Genomic DNA, 24,026 nt, shown 5'->3' with positions numbered 1-24,026 from the left:
ATCTTCACGACTAGGTAAGCCTAACACACTGCGGAAGTAACAACATTTGCGAAATTTATATTCGAAGCTAAATAACATGAGTAATGTATACAGTTGCCGCCTGGCACATACACTTTAATACAAAATACTGAAATAACCTCCAAGACCTGGAAACCCACAAGCAACACAGGCTATAAGAAATCTTACACTGCTCTAGTCACCAGAATAGTCTAATACAAAGAGGGATCGAAATAACATCTAACAACTATGGATAAAATGAGAAGGAGACTTTGCGGATCTGCGGACGTAGCAGATGTATACCTCAAGTCCCCAATACGCTCCCTGACAGCTACTGGCGGTACGCCTGCTCAGAAGCACCTGGATCTGCACATGAAAAACATGCACAGAAGAGGCGTGAGTACACCACAGCGGTACTCAGTAAGTGCCAAGCCTAACCTCGGTTGGGTAGTGACGAGGAAAAGGTCAGGGCCCTACTGAGACAGAAACAATAAGATAGCAAGATATTAACAGTATCGAAGTCTGAAGAAAACTAATGAACACAGCGATGTGATAAGGCAGATCAATGAAATATAGAACTGCAAGACAAAACAGAAAACACAGAGTAAATACAGCAAAATTACAAGAATACCGACGGGGGTCTCCCAGGATACCGTCCTGTAGCCCTTTTTCAACTGTCCAATGGAACTTCCGGGATACCGTCCCGTAGTCCTAAAATAAAAGTTAGCAGGGGAATCTCCCGGGATACCGTCCCGTAATCCAATCATCAGTGTGCAGAGGGATCTCCCGGGATACCGTCCCGTAGTCCCAAAATAAAAGTACAGGGGAATCTCCCGGGATACCGTCCCGTAGTCCCAAAATAAAAGTGCAGGGGAATCTCCCGGGATACCGTCCCGTAGTCCCAAAATAAAAGTACAGGGGGATCTCCCGGGAATCAAACCCGTAGTCCCAAAGTAAACAATCAAGGGGGAACTCCCGGAATCCGCATCCGTAGTCCCAATATAAATGCGCAACCAACATCAACGAATTATTCAGAAATTTAAATACAACAATACAAGGCATCAAATAATACTGGCCTAACATGCTCCACGTAATCACAGTTAAGACAATTTAAACAAATAGGCAGCTTGGATCAATTAAACATGCTCTTCTACGCTAGCACAGGCTATAAAAGCAAGTAAAGTAAGGCAAATATGAAAGAGAATCCAAATCAAGTATTTAAGTAAAAATCCGGGTTTCAACAATTTGCTCAAGTACGCGCTCGTCACCTCACGTACAAGGCATTCAATTACCAATTATCACATCCTAAGGGACGAAGTCCCCCACACAAGGTTAGGCAAGTCACTTACCTCGAACCGGTGCGAAGTCAACTAGGGAACGATGCCCTTGCCACGAGTATCCGACTCCAAATGGCCCAAATCTATTCAATTAAATTGCAAATCGTAAATAATATTGCAAACAACTGATTCCACTATTGAAATTAAAGCTAAGGCGCGAAAATAGGTGAAATGACCAAAACGCCCCTCAGGCCAACGTCTCGGAACCGAATAATTTTCACATTTTTAGAAATCTCGTACTATCACGAGTCTAACCATATAAAAATCTCAGAAATCGGAGGTCGAATGCTCCCTCAAAACCCAATAGTTTGGTCAATGAACTTTCACCCAAATTCTTCCATTTTTGATCCTTAATTCGAATTTAAAAGGTGGATTTAACTACTAAATGATAGAATATAACTAGAAAGGATCATAGAAATGTTACCCAATAATCTCCTCTCCAAAATCCTCTCAGAATCGCCCTTGCCCGAGCTCAAAATTGATTTTCAAACTTATGAAATTAATCCCTCGAAATTTCCTATTTCTGCCCAGACATTTCCGCTTCTGCGGACAAGGGACCGCTTCTGCGGTCTCNTATAATTTTTTTAAAATAATAATATAATTATTAAAATTTTGTAGATGGGTCCCACTTTAGCGACCAACATTGGTCGCTAATCCCAGTAAACCTTTGACCAAGCAAGTCTGACCAGTCCAGTCAACTTTTTGACTAATTTAGCAACCAAGTAGCGACCAACCTTGGTCGCTAATTTGTTTCAACTATTTATTTAATTATTTTTGCTAGTTTAGCGACCAAAGTTGGTCGCTTTTCGCGACAGACCAACTTTGGTCGCTTTTTTCCGGAATTCTAGTATTGCCAGCTTAATGAACATTTGGTAAGGTTTGACTAGTATAACGCATGCATACCATGTGCTATACAAATTTGGAGCATAAAAAAACCTTGGCAAACTATTCTGCCTATGTTCTTCAACTTCCTCTTTCGTTTTCTCTCTTCTATAGCTTCCTCGTTAGATTACTGATGTCGCAGGCATCCCAAAATTCAATGTCCTCTATAGAACCTGATGTTTTTCTTTGTGGTAAATACTGTAAGATAAAGACCTCAACGACTCATAGAAACTCCGATCGAAGATATTGGGGTTGTAAAGTGTCACAATTGAGTAAATTTTGTGTTTAAAAATTATATAGGGTATATATATATATATATTTATTCAATCAGTGAAAATTATTTGTTATATTTTGTGGTATAATAATGAGTGTGACTATATTAGATGGCATGATGGACCACCGATAAATTGAACAAGATTGTCGCGGTTGAGGAGGCCCTCAGTTTGACGATGATATAATGGCCTCACAAACTAATGTGAAGTTCTAACTAAAGTTTTGGCTCAAAAATCGAAGAAGAGAAGGAATCTTCTTAGAACATTATTGAAAGAATCCGAACAGAGAAAAGAATACTTCAAAGATATGTTGAATAAAACTAAACAGAAAAGGGATCATCCGAAAGAATTGAATGAAGATAGAAAGTAAAGGAATCATCTAAGGTGGTTGTGTGTATTACTGTTGGTGTTTGTCATCCGAAAATATTGTATTGGTTAGGTTTATTTATGTCATTTTTATGTATTATATAATGTCCACACTTTTGTAGTAATTGTTCATGTGTTCTATATTATGTGTTATGTATTGTAATGTAAGCATCAATTTTTTTCAAAAAGAAGTATGGCATGTTTATGCAAATTTGTTTTATACACTATTTCTGACAAAGCTATTATATTCGATATTAAACTAAAACAATACAAATTGCACAATCGTTGAAATTCAACTAATTAGTAAGAACAAGAAGCACTCAATATTACCATTTGATAGATAATCTTTGTTTGCTAAGATATTTATTCTTTCTACTAATGTCAAACTCCTATCGGTTGATGTGGATTTAACTCCCCTCCATTTCCTAGTCTCTCCATTTCTCTACTTGGATTAGAGACACTTGTCATGGTTAAAAATAAATGGATGAGATTTAATTGAATAAAATAAAGCCCTAACTATAGTTAAAGTATTTAATTCCTTCCTTTATCCATTCCTAAATAATATCTTTTGTCTCTTTTAGCGCTAGAACTTCCCATAATTTCTTCCTCTACGCGCCAAATACATCTGCTCTGAAGGAAACACCGAAAATTATGGTAGCAGAGAAAATCATTCTGACTTTTACCATGAAAATCCAGTCCTTGAAGTTAAAAATCAACAGAGAAAAACACAACAAGTGGAAAAACAGAGAACAAGATAGCAAGTCGTGGAACTTCATTTTTCTGGAAAGAACTGCTCTGAAATTCTCGCCAGGTTCTTCTTTACACATTAATTCTATTCCTTAGAAGTTATATACTTTTTTGTGCATTTCTTGTTGTGGCAATTATCGAGTAAAAGAATGTATACCATGTGTTTGTGAAAATTACTAAGTCATGGATTTTTTGGTATGGGAAGAATGGACTAAATCTTTTGGTGTGGAATTTCAGAACTAAACTATTCTGTTCATTGGTATACTAGACTTTGACTTGAAAGCAAGTAAATTTAGAACTTTATCAGTTTAACTTACAAATAAATTAGATTTGAATATCTGATGAATCAAGGTTAATCGATCGTCAAACTAGTATATTGTTATGCACCATTCTCTTTCATTATTGCTTGCTGAATTGTTTCAATCAAATAAAAAATTTGGGGTTCGCAGGGACTATGCCTCATAATTACTTTATAAGTCAAGTGTCATGTAAAAACTACTACAAAGTAAGTGTTCACTTATAATATGTGTCTTACTTTCTCCTGTTTAATGGTAGATTTATGGAGATCCCATCTCAAAATGAACATATGGATGTTTCTCATTTATTTGAGCCTATAAAACTTGGTATGGAATTTGATTCAGAAGAGCATGCATATGAATAAGTGCATCTCGAAAGTTAAAACCTTATTTCAAATGTCACAAAGGTGACAGGGTTAAAGAAGAAGCAACCAACTCGTCGCTCCAATACTCGACCAAAGAGTTTTGTGGAAAAGACCAGGAAGAAGAAGAATAAGATTCAATCGCCAGTATCTCCTCCATTGCAAACTGTCCAACATGTAAGTCACCTTGCAGGCCTCCAAGCACCATGTCCGCCATTGTCTAATGCCACAACGAATACCGTATGTCATAACAACTATATTTTATTCCTTGTGTGGTATTGTGTAAGATTATTTTTCTCTTTACATGATAGGGATTGAGAGTGTGACGACCCGACCCGTCGTATCAGGTATTTCTGCCCCGTTTTTCTCATTTATTACTTCTTCATGTTTCACTACCGGTATGTGGTGAGCTAGAGTTGATTCGGATTGGTTTTAGTTGGAAATGAGGCACTTAGCCTCTTAGAAGGAAGCTTGTTTTGGAAAAGTCAACCGGAAGTTGACTATGTGGTTAGAGGGCTCGGATGTGAATTCCGGTGGTTCGGTTAGCTTCGGGGGATGATTAGTGACTTAGGAGTGCGATCGGAATTGAATTTTTGAGGTCCGGTGTTGAATTAGGCTTGAATTGGCGAAGTTTGAATTTTGGCGAATTCCGGTTGATAGGTAAGATTTTGATCCGAGGGTCGGAATGGAATTACGAGAGTTGCAGTAGTTTCGTTAGGTGATTTTGGATATGTCTGCAAATTTTCAGGTCATTTGGACGTTGTTTGGTCGGGTTTTTGATTGAATGCGCATTTCGGAAGTTTTGATGAAAACTAGGCTTGAATCCGATGTATTTTAATGGTTTTAGCATTTGTTTGACGTGTTTTGAGGATTGGAACAAGTTTAAATAAGGTTATAGGATGTGTTGGTGCTTTTGGTTGAGGTCCCGGGGGCCTCGGGGTGATTTCGGATGGCTATCGGGATGAAATCCAAGTTGAGGTAATGGCAGATTTTGCTGGTATCTGGTATGTTCGCTTCTGCGGAAATGGACCGCATAAGCGGTTCCGCAGAAGCGTAATCTTGGTCGCAAAAGCGGTCTGGAGTGGAGTTGGGCAGTTCTGTAGAAGCGGAACACTTTTCGCTTAAGCGAGTCCGCAGAAGCGGACAGGCGGTCGCAGAAGCGGGTTTGGCCAGGAGGTGAGCTTCCGCAGAAGCGGAAATTTGTGTCGCAGAAGCGGCCCTTGAGTTTTAATGAAATTCCGCATAAGCGGACAAAAACCGCAGAAACGGTTGCACGGAAGCGGGCGTGGGGACCGCAGAAGCGGAAACCCCTGAAGCCAGTAGGAGTTTTATATTCATTTTGTTCCGCGAGGGTTATGTTATTTCCACCATTTTTAAGCGAGCTTGGGAGCTATTGGACGGAATTGAAGGGGGATTTCGACTAGGTGTGATTGGAGGTAAGTCCCTTGGCCTAAATACATGGAACTTTGATAGATTTAACATGGAAATTGGTTGAAATTCTTCAAAAAGGGGTAAAGCTAGGGCTTGAGTTTTTGATATTTTAAATTGGGATTTGTTAGGCCATTTGAGCTCGGATTTGGGAGTTCTTGGTATGTATGAACTCGTGGCGAGACGAGGAATCCGGTAATGTGAATTTTGTAATTTTTCGAGAAGTGGGCCCGGGGCTCGGGTTTTACTAGTTTCGAGATTTTTGCTATATTTTGATTGTTTTCGATTGGGTATTGTTCCCTTGGCATAGTGTGATGTATTCGCTCTGATTTTGGTTAGATTCGACGCACGTGGAGGCCGATTGGAGGGGCAAAGGAATCGCGGGCTAGAGATTTCGCCGGTTCGAGGTGAGTAATACTTGTAAATGATATCCTGAGGGTTTGAAACCCCGGATATGCACATCATAGTGCTATATTGAGGTGACTTGCACGCCGGATACGAGCGTGGGGTAGAGCACCGTTGGGGATTGTGACTTGGTCCGTCACGATTGATGAAATTACTACGTATTTGACTGGAAATTATTTGTTATCACTGCTATTTGGGCTGATTGCCATGTTTGGGCTTCGTGCCAACTATGTGAATCCTTCAGGGATTGATATCACTGTTTTCGCATCATTTTTGCATACTATTTGATCTCGGTCCAGGGTTTTAATACCAATTTGCAAACTCAGCCATTTTTTTTCTAAGAATTGTGAACTTAAACAACATTTATTGACGTTTTGAGCTGAGAACTGTTATTTTAATATTGCCCAAGTGGCTTATGTGCATTTCTGGATCGAGCATGGATCGGGCTGCGCGCCGCAGCAGTGTTATAGTGATTTCTGGATATATGGTTGGCTCGGGCTACGCGCCGCAGCGGTACTATACTGATATTGAGGCCGAGGGCCTGGTTGATGCCACGAGATGGCTTGATTATTGCGCTTGGGCTGTAGGAGCCCCTCCGGAGTCTGTACACACCCCCAGTGAGCGCCGTCGACGTAAAATATATTATATGGTTGGCTCGGACTGCACGCCGCAGTGGGTACCTGAGTGTACCGGTCATATGCAATGCATTGCACTCATGCATTGGTTCCTGTTTGTATTACGTGTCATGACATTCAGCACTCTCATTTCACTGGCATCCATGCTACTTCTTGTACTGTTTACCAGATACCCTAGTGTTATTTGTTAATGGAGTGTTGTGCCCGAGGGGCTGACTTACGTGCTGACTTGCACTATCTGTTTCGCATTCATTTGCTTAACTGTTGAAAAAGATATTTTCAAAAGAGGTTTGTAACTGAGCCCAGATAGATTTTCTAAAGGATTTCACGGTTTTACTGTTTTCTCAAAGAGTTGTACTGTCCTATATAGCATGATGGAGTGCTCTTACGTGATTTCTTGCCTCTCAGTTATTATTTACTCTTATTACCACTGAGTTGGAAGTACTCACTTTACTCCCTGCACCTCGCGTGCAGTTGCAGGTATTGTTCACCCGGTAGCGGGTTATTAGCTGATTGAAGGTAGGGCTATTGTAGCTGAGCAAGGTGACCGCCAGCGTTCGCGGCACCGGATGTTGTCTTTTGATTTTCAAGAAATTTTTCTTTATATATTATTATAGGCCCTGTAGTTGTGTTCAGGTTTCTTTAGATGCTCGTGACTTGTGACACCCCGGTCGGGTTGTGTTGGGTTGTACATACTGGTTATTATTGTCGTTAAGCTATATTTATCTATACATTTATGTTTATTAATTGTTAAAGAATCGGATTGGGTTAGTTGGCTGGCCTTGTCTTCACGAGAGGCGCCATCACGACCGGGTATGGAAATTGGGTCGTGACAGAGAGAAGGAAATTCTTACCCATGGTATTCTTCAGAATCGTCCCAGCTAATCTCTCATGGAAGTCTATCTCAACTCCTAAGAGTTAGTATAATTTATTTTTGCGATTTTATGTCCTTATTTTTTTTTAAATAATACCCTCATATGAATTATTTTACTTGCAGGATATTTCATTTCATAATTTAAACAAGTAATCTCAAGGTTGATCGTCAATATCATGAAAGAACGAAGGTTGCATAGCAATATAACTTGTCACCACAAAGATGATTTCAGAACTTCTATTTCTTCCAAAAAAATCAACTACTGTTTCCAGCTTTGGAGTGTAGTTTATAAATGCTTCCATATTAAAAATTATTATGACTTTGGTATTTCTGTGTTGTGAATGAGCAAGAGGATGGATGACTTTTGTGTTGGTGAATTTGTCTTGCCGCGCTCTTTCATTACTGAAGCAACTGAGCAGTTGATCTACATTCCCTTTGAAATTATCTCATGCATATAATTGATGGTCTGGTGTTCACCTAGAAAACCAAAGGAGACGCATAGCTTGACAGCTCTATTATTGTGGGGAAGAACTGCTCAAGCTTTTCTTCATATAAATCTCAAAGAAAAAAATTCATGATACTTTCGATTTTACTTCTTTGGGAATGTTGATGCAGATGCTTTTACACGTCTAAGTTGAAAAAAGGTTGCTTTGAAATTGGTCCAAGATTGGAAATGTTAGAACATACTTCTAATATTTTTTATTTTTTAATGATAATGTAAGAAGATTTTGTAAAAGTAAAAAAAAAAACTCGCGGAAAGAAAATTACTATTTTTGTAGAAGTGAAAGAAAATTAACACCTGAAAGAGTGAAGAAATCTTAGACAATCTGTAGCTATAATTGTGGGATTGCAAAAGATATTATTTAGGAATGGATAAAGGAAGGAATTAAATACTTTAACCATAGTTAGGGTTTTATTTTATTCAATTAAATCTCACCATTTATTTTTAACCATGACAAGTGTCTCTAATCTAAGTAGGAACTTGGAGAAATGAAGAGACTAGGAAATTGAGGGAGTTAAATCCGGTTGATGTCTCTTGTACCTCAACCAACTTAAGCATGTAGAATCTACCACGTCTTAATAACATAACATTCGGTTATTCTCTTTCCTAATCCTCTTTACTGCAACCTCCCATGACTCTCAATTAGTTCGAGGCATTGTTGTAGAGAACCTCGCCCAGATGAAAGCCGCAAGCTTTTCCAAATCAGGAATAAGGCGCTGTGATTCGGCATGCCAATATGCACAACTACGTCATAGACCACAGTAACACTCACATGGGTCTGAAAATTTTAGTTCACAAAAATTGTCATCCCTCTCTAGCAGAAGGTTGTGTCAAACTCGATTTGAGTGTTATCGGGACATGGATCACCAGAATAGTTGCTTTGATTAGAAGTGCCTTCATCACTAACATTCGGGTCATTTGAAAAGAATACTCACTAATCTATATTTTCTCTGCTCGACATGGCTAGCAATGTTAGGATGCTTTTAAATTTCTATGGAACAAATCCATGCTTATATAGTGAAAAATTAAAATGCAAATAGTACAAATACACATCATCATGAAGACCTAGAATTTAATATGGTCATGAAAACGCATTGTCATCTAACATCTCACAGTCAGATACCCAATAAGGTGTAGCGATCCATCACGACTGACTTGAGTTAATTGAAAGAATTACATCCACTATGACATAGCTAACGGATGTTGATGTATGTTAGGTAGACATCAAACACCCTTTATACTACACATATTTCTTTAAATTTATATTCTAACGACCCAATTGGTCTTTTTGTGCGTTTGCATTCTGTTCGGTGGTCTAAGACTTTGAGGGCTTCATATGATGCATAATGACTTGCTTGTATAGTTGGTTTCGATATTCGATAGGTTCGGCATTGATTTGGAAAAGTAATTCTCAATTTGGAAGTTTTAAGTTGGAAGAGTTGATTAAGGTTTGACTTTGATTAAACGGCCTTGGAATTAGGATTTGAAGGTTCCAATAGGTTAATATGGTAATTTTGGACTTGGATGTATGTGCGGGTCGAGCCTGGGGTGGTCCAGGAGCGAGGCAGCGCCTCATATCGGAAGTTGGCAATTTTGAAAGTTAAATGTTAGAAAATTTGGTTTGAAGTGGACTTTTTGGATTTCGGGCTTGAATTTATGTTTTAGAATTTTAAGCAAGTTTGTTATAGGTATTCAGACTTAGTCGGATAATTTGGAGTTGGCCCGAGGGGCTCGAAAGTGAATTAATTGCTTGTTATGTAAGTTGGTAGTTCTTAAGTTTGGAAGTTGGAAGAATTGGATGTTTGATGAAGATTCCGTGTTTTGGCATTTGGATTGGCATTGTGAGTGTTGGACAAGTTTGTATTGGCATTCGAGCTGCGACGGAGGAGCCACCAGTAGCTCCAGTTGAGGGGCAGGCAACTGAGGCGCCTTGCCACCCTTGTACTTTAGGAGACTCTCGCACAGTTCTTGAGCATGTTTGGTAATCTAGCTCTTGCGGGGTTGATTCCAGTTGCACCAGCCACATCTCAGGCTGAGGGAGGAGCTCAAACTCTCGCCTCCAGTACCCCAGACCAGCGGGTCCATGTTGATCGGGTCCCAAAGGTTATACTAGTGCAACCTATTGTTTCGGTTCAGCCCGAGGTTAGGGCAGCAGCATCTGAGGAGGATCAACTTAGACTTGAGAGGTACAAGAAGTACCATCCTCCAACTTTCAGCGGCCTAGCTACAAAGGATGCATAGGGTTTTCTAGAGAAATATCATCGTATTCTCCGCACCATGGATATTGTGGAGACTAGTAGGGTTGCTTTTACTATATTCCAACTGTCGGGAGTAGCGTATTAGTGGTGGTGGGCTTATGAGGAGGGTAGCCCGGCCAATGCAGCTTCACTTACATGGGCTCAGTTCTTAGAGATGTTCTTGAGAGAGTTTGTTCCCTAGAGCCTTCGGGATGCATGGAGCGCGGAGTTTGAGCAAATGCACCAGGGTACTATGACAGTGTCAGAGTATGCTGTCAGATTCAATAAGTTGTCCAGATATGCACATGCCTTGGTTTCCATAGTCAGAGAGCGAGTCCGTTGATTTATCGAGGGGCTCAACTATGGTATTAGATTTAGCACGGCTTGAGAGTTGGAGATAGATACCCCATATCAACAGGTGGTAGAGATCGCACGGCGATTGGAGGGTATGCGAGGTCGTGAGAGAGAGGACAGGGAGGCTAGGAGGCCTTGAGATTAGGGCGGGTATAGTGGTGCCCGTGCCCCAGTTACAGCCCGTCATGGCAGGGGCTATGTGAGCCGTCCAGTTCATTTGGCACTTCCAACTTCTAGTAGTACTACGGCTACTTTCAGGTCTCAGGTTGCCCATTATGCACCTCCACTGTCTAGTGCACCTCCTACATGTATGTTTTTGACCGTCAGTCCAGCCGACCAGGCCCGAGCCTGTTTCAGCAGCCACACCCACTGAGAGCTTGCTTTGAATGTGGTGATACCCAACATATGGTGAGGGATTGCCCTAGACTCAGGAGGGGTGCACCTCCACAGATTACTCAGGCTCCACGTATTCCTCCGGGTCCACAAACTTCTCAGGCCGCGGTTGTCGCTCCACCTGCACAACCAGCTAATGTGGAGTTATGGCGGGTAGGGTTCGCCCTAGAGAGGGAGGCCAGACCAGATGCTATACTTTTTCGGGTAGGACGGAGACGGTTTTATCAAACGCAGTTATCACATGTATTATTCCGTTTGTCATAGAGATGCATCAGTCTTATTTGATCCAAGCTCCACTTACTCATATGTATCATCTTACTTTCCTCTGTATTTGGGTATATCTCGTGATTCTTTGAGTTCTCCTGTTTATGTGTCCACGCTTGTAAGAGATTCTATTATTGTTGACCGTATGTATCGGTCGTGCTTAGTTGTTATTGGTAGTTTTGAGGCCAGAGTTGATCTATTGTTGCTCAGTATAGTAGACTTTGATGTTATCTTGGGCATGGACTGATTGTCGCCCTATCATGCTATTCATGATTGTCACGCCAAGACGGTGACATTGGATATGCCAAGTTTACCGCGGTTGGAGTGGAAGGGTACTTTGGATTACGTTCCTAGCAGGGTTGTATCCTTCCTTAAGGCACAGTGGATGGTTAAGAAAGGGTGTGATGCATACCTAGCCTTTGTGAGAGTTGTCAGTGTTAATACTCCTACCGTTTAGTTAGTTCTGGTAGAGACAGACTATCCAGATGTATTTTCGGCAGATCTTCTAGGCATGCCGCTCGATAGAGATATCGATTTTGGTATTAACTTGTTACCAGGCACTCAACCCATTTTTATTCCACCATATCATATGGCCCCGGCGGAGTTGCATGAGTTAAAGGAACAGTTGCAAGAGTTGCTTAATAAGGGTTTCATTCGGCCTAGTGTGTCACCTTGGGATGCTCTGGTTCTGTTTGTGAAGAAAAAGGATGGTTCTATGCGCATGTGTATTGATTATCGACAGTTGAACAAGGTTACAATGAAGAACAGGTACCTATTACTGCACACTGATGACTTATTTGATCAGCTACAGGGTCCCAGAGTGTTCTCAAACATTGATTTCCGGTTAGGGTATCATCAGCTGAAGATTCGGGATCCAGATATTCTGAAGATTGCCTTTAGGACTCGGTATGGTAATTACGAGTTCCTTGTGATGTCATTTGGACTGACCAACGCCCCAGCAACATTTATGCACCTGATGAGCAATGTATTTTAGCCACATCTTGATTCATTCGTCATTGTGTTTATTGATGACATCCTGGTGTACTCTCGTAGTCGGGAGGATCATCAGCAGCATCTGAGGATTGTGCTCTAGACCTTGAGAGAAAAGAAGTTGTATGCAAAATTCTCAAAGTGTGAATTCTGGCTTGATTCGGTGGCCTTTTTAGGTCATGTGGTGTCGAGTGAGGGGATCAAAGTAGATCTGATGAAGATTGAAACAGTGCAGAGTTGGCCCAGACCGTCTTCAGCTATTGAGATTCGGAGGATCCTTGGGTTGGCCGGGTATTATCGACGTTTCGTAGAGGGTTGCTCATCAATTATTGCACCTGTGACCAGATTTACCCAAAAGGGTGCTCCTTTCAGATGGTCCGAGGAGTGTGAGGAGAGATTTCAAAAGTCCTAGGCTGCTTTGACTACAACCCCAGTGTTAGTATCGCCTATGGTTTTGGGGTCTTACACTGTGTACTGTGTTGCATCACGTGTTGGCCTTGGCGCGAAGTTGATGCAAGACGGTAGGGTGATTTCCTACGCGTCTCAGCAGTTGAAGGTCCATGAGAAGAATTATCCGGTCCACGACTTGGAATTGGCAACTTTTGTTCATGCCTTGAAAATTTAGCGATGGTATTTGTACTGTGTCCCTTGTGAGGTCTATATTAACCACCGGAGTCTCCAACATCTGTTCAAATAGAATGATCTTAATTTGCGGCAGCGGATGTGGTTAGAGTTTCTTAAAGACTATGATATCACAATTCTATATCGTCCCAGGAAGGCCAATGTGGTGGCCGATGCCTTGAGTCGAAAGGCGGAGAGTATGGGTAGTTTGGCATATCTACTGGTAGAGAAGAGTCCATTAGCATTGGATTTTCAGGCCTTGGCCAACCAGTTTGTTAGATTGGTTGTTTCGGAGCCTAGTCGGGTTCTTGCTTGCGTGGTTTCTGGTCTTCCGTATATGATCACATCATAGAGAGTCAGTTTGACGACCCCCATTTGCTTGTCCTTAAAGACACTATACAACATGATGATGCCAAGGAGGTTTCTGCCGGAGATGACGGTGTGTTGCGGATGCAGGGCCAGTTATGTGTGCCCAATGTTTATGGGTTACGTGAGTTGATCCTTTAGGAGGCCCACAGTTCGCTACTCCATTCATTCGGGTGCCTCTAAATATGTATCAGAATTTGAGGTAGCACTATTGGTGGAGGAGAATGAGAAAGACATTGTGGAGTATGTAGCTCGGTGCCTAAATTGTCAGCAGGTGAAGTATGAGCATCAGAGGCCATGTGGGTTACTTTAGAGACTTGAGATTCCCGAGTGGAAATGGGAGCGTATTACCATGGACTTTGTTATTGGGCTCCCGCAGACTCACAAGAAATTTGACGTTGTATGGTTGATTGTGGATAAGTTGACCAAGCCGGCTCATTTCATTCCGGTGGTGACTATCTATTCTTCAGAGCAGTTGGCTCAAATCTATATCCGCGAGATTGTCCGACTTCATGGCGTGCCGGTATCCATCATCTTTGACCAGGACACGCAGTTTATATCACACTTCTAGAGATCTATACAGCGTGAGTTAGGCACAGAGGTTGAGTTAAGTACAACGTTCCATCCCCAGATGGACGGAAAGTTTGAGCGCAACATTCAGATCTTAGAGGATATGCTTCGTGCTTGTGCTATGGATTTCGAGGGTTCTTGGGATCAGTTCTTGCTGCTTGGGGAGTTTGACTACAACAACAACTACCAGTCGAGTATTCAGATGGCTCCTTACGAGGCCCTATATGGGAGGTGATGTTGTTCTTCAGTTGGGTGATTTGAGCCGGGAGAGGCTAGATTGTTGGGCACAGATTTTGTTCAAGATGCCTTGGAGAAGGTCAAGTTGATCCATGATCGACTTCGTACAACATAGTCTAGGCAGAAAAGTTATGCCAATCGGAAGGTTCGTGATGTAGCATTTATGGTTGGAGAGAGGTTTTTGCTTCGGGTTTCACCCATGAAGGGTGTGATGAGGTTCGGGAAGAAGGGCAAGTTGAGCCCTAGGTATATCAGCCCTTTTGAGATCCTTGAGAGAGTGGGGAGGTGGCCTACAAGCTTACGTTGCCACCTAGTCTATCTGCAGTTCATCCGGTGTTCCATGTTTTCATGCTTCGAAAGTATCACGGTGATCTGTCCCATGTCTTAGATTTCAGCTCAGTCCAATTGGACAATGATTTGTGTTCTATTGAGGAGCCAGTGGCCATCTTGCATATTCCCCTATGTGTCTTTTTGAGTATTTTAGCCCCATTCCCCTATTTATTGCATCCTCTATGTTATATTGTGGTTATGTGACTTGATGAGCTGGTTGGTTTGGTTTCTGGTGAGGTTCAGAGTGAAATGGGTCACTTAGTCCCAAAGTTGGAAGCTTAAGTTGAAAGAGCTGATCTGAGGTTGACTTTTGTGTAGACGACTCCGAAATGGAGTTTTGAACATTCTGATAGCTTCGTATGGTGATTTCAAACTTAGGCGTATGTCCGGATATTGATTTGTAGGTTCGTAGGTCGTTTTGGCTTGAATTGGCTAAAGTTGGAAAGTTGAAGGTTTGGAAGATTGATAAGTTTGACCGAGAGTTGACTTTGTTGATATCAGATTGGATTTTGGTTTCGGAAGTTGGAATAGGTTTGTTGTGTCATTTTTGAGTTGTGCGCAAAATTTGAGGTCATTTGGAGTTGGTTTGGTATGTTTTGGCATTAGTTTTAGAAGTTGGAAGTTCATTAGCACATTAGGCTTGAATCGATGTGTGATTCATGGTTTCGGTGTTGTTTGATGTGATTTGAGGCTTCGAGTGAGTTCGTATAGTATTTTAGGACTTGTTGGTATGTTCGGACGGGGTCCTAGAGGCTTCGAGTGTATTTCGGATTGAGTTCAGACCATTTGTTCATGTATTGAGATTGCTGGTCTTCTGTGTTTCTGGTTTCCTTCACTGTATTCGCGAAGGTTCACCTGCGATCGCGTAGGGTGCTTATTGGCAGATGGGAATTTTCTCTTTGCAATCGCATAATTGAGGACGCGTTCGTAGAAGATTGGAAGGTTGTGCACTGTGAACGCGGTTAAGATATCACGATCGCGTAGAAGGAAAGAGAGGTTGTGGGAAGACACACGTTGTTCATCGCGTTGGCGTGGACATGACCGCGATCGCGTAGCCTGGAGACCACAATTCATCGCGTTCCTGTTTGGAGTCTCGCGATCGCGTATGAGTATTTTGTCAGCTGGTTTAATTTGTTCTCCGTGATCGCATTTGTTTTTCCGCGATCGCGTAAGGTAATGACTGGACAGCAGATATTTAATTTTCAAATCAAGGTTTTTGTTCTATTTTTCATCTTTTGAGTTAGAGACCTCGGTTTTGGACGATTTTGGACGATTTTGGAAGAGATTTTCAAGGAGTTGATCGGGGAAAATGATTTTGACTCAGATTTGAATATTATACATGAATCCATCATTGTTTTTACCATTTAATTATTGCTTTGAGTTGGAAAATTTGGAGAAATTTGTGAAAACATCCTAAGCTTTATTTTGAGGGCTTGAAGGTCGATTTGAGGTCGGAATTGAATAATTTTAGTATGGTTGGACTCCTTATTGAATGAGTGTTCGAATTTTGTAAGTTTGGTCGGGTTCCGAGATGTGGGCCCGGGGTTGACTTTTTGAGTTGACTTAAAATTACAACTTTATTAACCGGAATAGTTTCCTGTGGTTTGTATTTATGGTATAAAGTTATTTTGGCTAGATTCGAACGCATCAGAGTTGGATATTCGCGGAAAAGGCTTACTAATGGATTGAGTTAGCTTGTTTGAGGTAAATATCTTGCCTAACTTTGTAGGGGGGAGGGGAGGTGGGAAATTACCCCTTAGGATTTAGGTTGATTGTGCTATTTGTGATATGTGAAAGCCGTGTATGCAAGGTGACGAGTGGGTACACGGACTATATGTGATAATTGACCGGTTTAAGCTAGTTGGACTCTTTTCGTGACTTTAATTAATTGTCATAGCATATTATAATTTCATTGTTAGTCTACCCTTACATGTATTAATCTACCCCCGCATGCCTTATTTGACAATGTTAACACTTGTTTCACCTTTTACTTGTTAATTGCTCTTATATGCTTTAGTTGAAGTTATTGTTTTTCTTATAGTCCGTTACTTCCTTCCTTAATTGCTGAATTGGTTACTTGAAGTTGTTGTTTTCACGGAATAGCTTCTTATTGAGTTCTTGGTGTTGAAGTTATAAATGTCGTGATCATATCGAGGCAAAGTCGTTATTTGTTGGAATACCATTCTTGTTGAGCTATTCAATTTTAGTTTGCTATTATTGAGACTCATGTACATATTGTGATTGAGCCATGGGCTTTTTGTTGTGAAAATATTGATATTGTTGATTCTTTTGGCAAGTTGTGGCATTTGGGCACTTGAGGTGTGAGTTGTGATATGTTGTGATATTGATACGCATGCGGTGGTATATAGATAGGGGTTGATACGTATGCGGTGAGATAAGGTGGGCTTGATACGCGTGTTGCTAGTAGGGGAACTACTTGAAGCCACGCGGTGCGATAAGGTGGGCTAAAACACGGGTAGCTCTTTCGGGAAAAATGATTTTTGAAACTAAATGTAAGGCTCCCGCGGTGATATAAGGAAAGATTGTGAAATGAGATTACGAGGCGGTGCCTCAGTTGTGATTCTTCTTGTTATCTCTCATTTACCTCACTTGTATTTGTCCGCATTGTTTCCTTGATATTCTTATTATATGTTCCTTCGTCGTTGCATTTATTGCTTTAAATTCAATTCTGTTCTATCTTTTTGTATTTCTTTATTGCCTCATTTTCCTCGTGTACATTCTTAGACTATATTATAGTTGTTCAATTTTTTTTCTTATCCTAGTAGGTATCTTGACCTGACCTCGTCACTACTCTATCGAGGTTAGGCTTGATACTTACTAGGTACCGTTGTGGTGTACTTATACTACGCTTCTGCACATCTTTTTGCGCAGATCTAGGTACCTCATACTAGGCTAGGCACCAGTGAGTAGAGCTTCCAGATCGGAGACTTCAAGGTATACATGCTGGCGTTCGCAGGCCTCGGAGTCACCCTTTGTCCATGTTTATCTATTGCATACTCTTTATTTAGATAGTGATGTATTAGGGATGTTTTGGTATACTTGTGTAGAGCTTATGACTCAGTCTCACCATTTTTAGGAGTTATTGTCAGTTTTATTGGGGAGTTCTTTTATGATAGCTGGTTGGTTTAAATTTAAAGTTCTATTATTATTTTCGTTATTTCTTCATGTATGTTCGGCTTACCTAGTCTTAGAGATTAGGTGCCATCACGACATCCTATGGTAGGAGATTGAGATCGTGACAAGTTGGTATTAGAGCTCTAGGTTCATAGGTGTTACAAGTCATAAGTAGGTTTAGTAGAGTTTCGCAGATCGGTACAGAGACGTCTGTACTTATCTTTAGCTGCTTCACTAGCTGCTACATATTCTGTTTCAATCACTGAATTAGCTATTGTTGTTTGCTTGGAACTTTTCCAACTCACTGCATCCCTATTTAAAGTGAATACATAACCAAAAATAAATTTGCTATCATCTTTATCCTTAGAAAAAACTTGTAGTAGTATAATTTTCTAATTTTAATTCAGAATCTGCATAAATGAGGAATTGGAATTTAGTCCCAGAGAACTACCTTCTTTCATGCAAAGAGTATTATGACCCAATTCTGGATGAGCACGTGACAGGAATCCGTTTCCATAAAATTTCATCGAGCGAAACACTACTAAAAAAACTCATGAAAATCCGTACATATGCCATGAATATCATTCATTACTTTAAAAATAAGCAAAATACATAGTTTACCCCATCAACCTTGCAGTGAAATCCCTGTTACAAACCTCTTTTTCACCGAAAACTTTTTACACACTCAATCTTCAAAAGTGTGTTTAAGACACACCACTTTTGTGCTTGATCAATTTTTCAGATAACGTGAAAGTCACGCCCTAATAGAATCGTGACATGTGTCATTGACTTTAAAAAGAAAAAAGAATATTAGAAATTAAAATTAAAACCTATTTTCTTCATCTTTTCATTTTCTTTCTTAATCACCATTGTTACTACCACCATGGTTGTTTGTGAGAAAGTTTCCAAGAACACTAAATTCAACACACTATCTAAACAACTAGCCGAAAATAATCGAGCAAAAAAATGAGTTCAATAACCCAATAATCAACAAGACCCAATTGAATTTTCAAGTTTTTTCCGATACCCCAACAATGGCAGATTCTAGATTTTTTCACCAAACCTTCAATACTATTGTTAAAGCTTTTAAATCTATCACAAATAAATAATTTTCACAATATTTGGACAATAAACCAACAAAATTCGCTCAATTTTAGATCTAAAATTGATACGTTCTTTAAAAAATTCTATTTGGGGAAAAAAATAAGAGTGATGGTGGTGAGGAAGAAGTCCAGAGGGAGGGGGGGTTCCTGTGGGGAGGGGGGACAAAAAATGGAATTTTTATTGGCTTCACGCGCTTTTTTGTGTGTAAACACATGTGCTATCTGGTTAAAAGTAGTGTGTCTTAGACACACTTTTGAAAGATTGAGTATGTAAAAGGTTTCCTGTGAAAGAGAGGTGTGTAACAGAGATTTTGCTGCAAGGTTGATGGATAAACTATGTATTTTTCCTTAAAAATACAACATAATACCCTTATGCTTTCAAAACATGTAAATATATATAATTAAATCATGAAGTGTAAATGATACTTCCTCCGGTCCACAATAAGTGACTAATTTGCCTTGGACACACCCATTAAGCAAATACTAAATTCTAGACAAAAATAGTTAGTGTGACTAAACTACCCTTAATTAAATATTGTAGCATAATTTAATGTGAGGAGTAAAAGGCTTTTTAGGGATACGTACATAACGATAATTTTGAAAAACATATCTATTTTTTTCTTGATTATATAAACGGATACTTATTTTGGACCAAAACAAAAAAGCAAATTGGTCACTTATTGTGGACCAGAGGGAGTACTATATTTTTAAGAGGAAATAACGTATAGTGCCTATCAAGGCCAAAATAATTACCTGATGTTGCCCACTTGAAAAGTAATTACAATTCCTACCTATACAGTACAAACTTATTACCAGACTATTCAATTTCCTATTTTCCCTTTAATTTGCTTTACCCCACGTGAGGGGCATGTGGAAAATGCAAATCTATTCCCTTTTTTTAATTACTTGAATCACATTACTTTTAACCATCTTTCCGTCTATGATATGTACTTTGACTGTTGAAATATATATTAATAATTATTTAAAAATAAAAATAAAAATGAGATAGGGTATTCGCAGTGAGAAAAATGGACAAGAGGAAAAAGTTGATCGGAGAAACTCCCGGTTGCCGTGCATACCACAATTTCAAAAGGATTGTCCTAAATTTTTGTCTAGTTGATGTCCACATTTTCAAAATTGAAACATTTTCAATCACATTTCATCGTATTCTTTTTCTTAATTTTCTTTATCTACGTTGTGAACATGTGAATTGCAACTTCTTTTTTATGTATCATTCCCAGGGAATTTTAAGAAATTTATTTGTCTTTTTTTTCCGCTGATTAAATAGAAGGCACATGTATTATTCAACGTCACGCGTGATCCTCGTAATAATCACCTAAAAATACCCGATTACTTAATCGGATGTTGTGTTCAAAGTTATTTTCAGAGATTTTCTTGTTAAACCCCTTTTCAAACTCCAGATCTGGACGTTTGTGTGTGTTTGAAGACCCACCATTGTTGAGATTGAAACTCTTGAATTTAAAATTCTTTTTTGAAGTTTTGTTGTTTGGTTCGAAGTGGGTGTTGTAAAATATTATTTATAGTACCTTTCGGGAAGTTTATATTGAAATTTCGTCGCATTTGAAGCTTATTTGAGGTGATTCGACTCGAATTTTTCAGCTGAAAATTATAAAAGAAAAACACAGTAACTCAATAGTATACCACTACAGTATATATACTATAAAAGTATACTACTATATTATACAATTTATTGCAGCATAATGCAACAATATACTATAATAGTATATAATTTATTGTAAAAATATACAATATATGACAACATTATACCGTAATAGTATACAATATACTGCAACAGTATACTGTTATAATTGGATCCTTTTTCAGCCTTTTGAAATATCCATGTCCTTTTCCAAAATTTAGACGAAGCTCTCATTTGTTTATCAAATACTTTTCTAAATGAATTATTTAATGATTTTCCTTGGATGTATTATTCATTGCATAAGCTCTCATCGAGTTAATTAGATTATGTGACAACTGATATCATTTTAATTTAATAATTGAATTAAAAAAATAAACTCTTTGCGTATAATTGTATACCCATTGGTATAGCTATATATTATACTGGTATCATATGTTAGTTGGAATATTTTTTGGTTGTATTAGCTATATTTAATTGGTACACTATTTGATTTTTCTTTAGTATGTGGAATAGTACAGTATCTTGAATTTTTTTAATTTTCCTTTATGCGTGTGTATTATGTAATAGTAGTATAGTCATATATAGTTTCATGGAACTAATTAGTAGAATTGTATACCCTATTGGTATAATCATATGTTATATTGGTATCACATGGTAGTTGAAATATTTTTTGGTTGTTTTAGCTGTATTTTTAAGTGAATTATATTCTAAAATGATTTATATAATCATGTTTTACTGTGTTGGATTTTCTTGTACCTATGGACATAGATTTTGTGTAATTATGTAATAGTTTTTATAGTTATATGCAGTTGTTGGAACAAGCCCGTACAACTATATACCCTAATAGTATAATTATATACTATATTAGTATCATATGGTAGTTGAATCATTTTTTGATTGTATTAGCTGCATTTAAATGGTACACTATTTGATTTTCTTTTAATAATAGTAATATAGTACAATATCTTAAAAACTTTATTATATTAATATGTGGTACACTATTTTTTTTTCTCTTTATGCATGTGTGTTATGTAATAGTAGTATAGTCATATAGTTGCCGAAAATTAACCAGTAAAGTTGTATACCATGTTGGTATTATATGGTAGTTTGAACACTTTTTTGGTTGTTTTAGCTACATTTTAAGTGATTACTATTCTGAAATTATTTATATGAACATGATTTGTAGTGTTGGAATTTTTTTGTGCCGATGGATACAGATTATGTGTATTATGTAATAGTTTTTATAGTTATAGGCAATTGTTGGAACGACCCCATACAACTATATACCCGGTTAGTATACGGAATGAGCAAGTTGCTTTGCGAATATTTAGCGTGCAATGCGAACATGTAATTTTCTCATACTTTTAGTGCATCCTTTAATGTTTTGGTACAATAGTATAGTTGCAGATAGTTGTAGCAATATTCTAGAGAAATTATATACTCTGTTGGTATACATGTATACCATATTGGTATCATATGGTCTAGAAGTCTTTTTTGCTACTTATACTTCTATTGTATTTTCCAATATTTTATTATCATTTCTATTCTAACTAGTATATATGGAGATTTGGTTGCCGTAGATTATGTTTGCTTGCTCCATAACTGGTTGTGTTACTACTAATGGTAGAGTGTGTACCGATATTTATAGGGAAGGAGATCAATGTTTGCATCTGTGACGACCCAAAGGATCATCACCTAGTTCCTCATCCATTCCGTGCTTTCGAGGCCTTAAAACCTCATTTTTACTTGCCTCGATTTGCGTGCGCAGTCCGGGCGCGTAGCCGGAAAGCTTTTATGTTGAAATATGTGAATTCCGTGAAAAATTTGAAGAATTTTGATATTAATATGATTATAGTTGACTTTGGTCAACATTTTTGGTAAACGGACCCGGACCCGAGATTGGACGGTCCCGGAAGGTCCGTAAAAAATATGGGACTCGGGCATGTGCCCGGAATCGAATTCCGAGGTCTAGAGCCCGAGATATGAATTTTTCCGTGAAATTGTTTATCTGAAATTATTAAGGAAAATAGAAATGAAAATTGATTAAAAGACTATGGTATCGGGCTCGTATTTTGGTTCCGACACCCGGTACAAGTCTTAAATATGTGTTAAGCGCTTTCTGTAAAGTTTGGTCGAAATCGGACGTCGTTTGACGTGTTTCGGACTATGAGTTCAAAGCTTGAAAGGTTATGAAGTTTAGAAGAAGAATCATGTGTTTTGAGGCTTGATTCAATGATTTTGATGTTATTTTGGCGATTTGATCGCGCTAGTAAGTCCGTGGGATGTTTTTGAGGTTGTGTGCATGTTTGGTTTGGAGCCCCGAGGGCTCGGGTGAGTTTTGGATAGACATCAGATTGCATTTTCTCATTTTTAAAAATCTGGTATTTTCAGTGCTGGTGTCTTCGCATTTGCGAAGAAATGATCGCAAATGCGACCACTTGATCGCAAATGCGAAAAAGGGGAGACTTTGCTTGGGTCGCAAATTGTTCGCATATGCGAGGGCCGCCCAGTCGCAAATGCGACGTCTTCCTTCGCAAATGCGGTAGCCCCATTTTCCCTCTGTGTTCGCAAATGCGGTAGAAAGGCTCGCAAATGCGAGGTAGGGGTCATCGCAAATGCGATGAAATTTTCGCAAATGCGAAAATTGCCTTCAGACCCAAGTTCGCAAATGCGAACTAAAATGTTCGCAATTCCCACACCTGTTAGGTTCACAAATGAGAACCTGTGTTCGCATTTCCCATATCCGAGGCCCAGCAAATTTTATACTTAGTCGAATTTTCATCACTTTCCACCATTCTTTCAAAACTCAAACACCATAGGCGATTTTTCAAGAGCAAACTTCATCCCAAATCATTTGTAAGTTGATTTTTACTCAATTCTTTCAACTTTTAACATCATTAAACATGTTTTCCACTTGAAATCAAAGATTTTCATGGGTGAAGTTGGGATTTTTGGGTAGAACCTAGGTTTTCTATAAATTGGGGAGTTGGACCTCGATTTAAGGTCCGATTTCAAAACAAATTACATATTTGAGTTCGTGGGGGAATGGGTAATCGGGTTTTGGTCCGAACCTCAGGTTTTGACCACGTGGGCCCGGGGGCGTTTTGGGAAATTTTGAGTAAAACTTTGGGAAAATCGTTTTTATGCCTTCAAACTAATTCATATAGTGTTTATTAAAGTAATTGAACAATTTGTGATTAGATTCGAGCGAATCGGAGGTGGAACCACGAGGTAAAGCGATAGTTGAGGATTAAGTGGATTTCAAGGCTTTGAGGTAAGTGTTTGGTTTAACCCTAGCTTGAGGGAATAAGAGTCGAGTCTTGTTGCTAACTGCTATGTGATCGAGTACGATGTATAGGCATGGTGACGAGTATCTATACATTGGTGTCTAGCATGACCGTGAGTCCTTATAATGTGATTATCATGAACTTATTGTGAATTTCATGTCTATTGGAGTATTTCCATATATTGTGAATAACATGTGAATGGTGATATGATAATTTCATTCCTAGGAGCATTGGCTCGAACTGTGATACGAATATTGAAAGTATATGAAATGACTTGATTCATTGAGGAGCGTCGGCTCCAGTTGTAGAACGAATTACGAAAGTATAAGTGATAATTGAACCTCTGGAGCATCTGCTCGAGTTGTTAAAAAGAATT

General features: G+C 39.1%; 1 long non-coding RNA gene across 1 annotated transcript; it reads left to right on the top strand.

The window, feature by feature from the left end:
* The first annotated feature begins 7,499 nt into the window (after positions 1-7,499).
* LOC109215356 lies at positions 7,500-7,978 on the top strand. The gene is made up of 2 exons (XR_002066340.1): positions 7,500-7,644; positions 7,725-7,978. It is a non-coding gene; the product is annotated as an uncharacterized LOC109215356 (long non-coding RNA).
* The last annotated feature ends 16,048 nt before the right edge of the window (positions 7,979-24,026 follow it).

Source organism: Nicotiana attenuata, unplaced genomic scaffold (assembly GCF_001879085.1).
Source record: "Nicotiana attenuata strain UT unplaced genomic scaffold, NIATTr2, whole genome shotgun sequence".
NCBI lineage: Eukaryota > Viridiplantae > Streptophyta > Magnoliopsida > Solanales > Solanaceae > Nicotiana > Nicotiana attenuata.
Note: the sequence above shows the minus strand (reverse complement) of the source record. Positions and strands in the feature narration are given on the sequence as shown.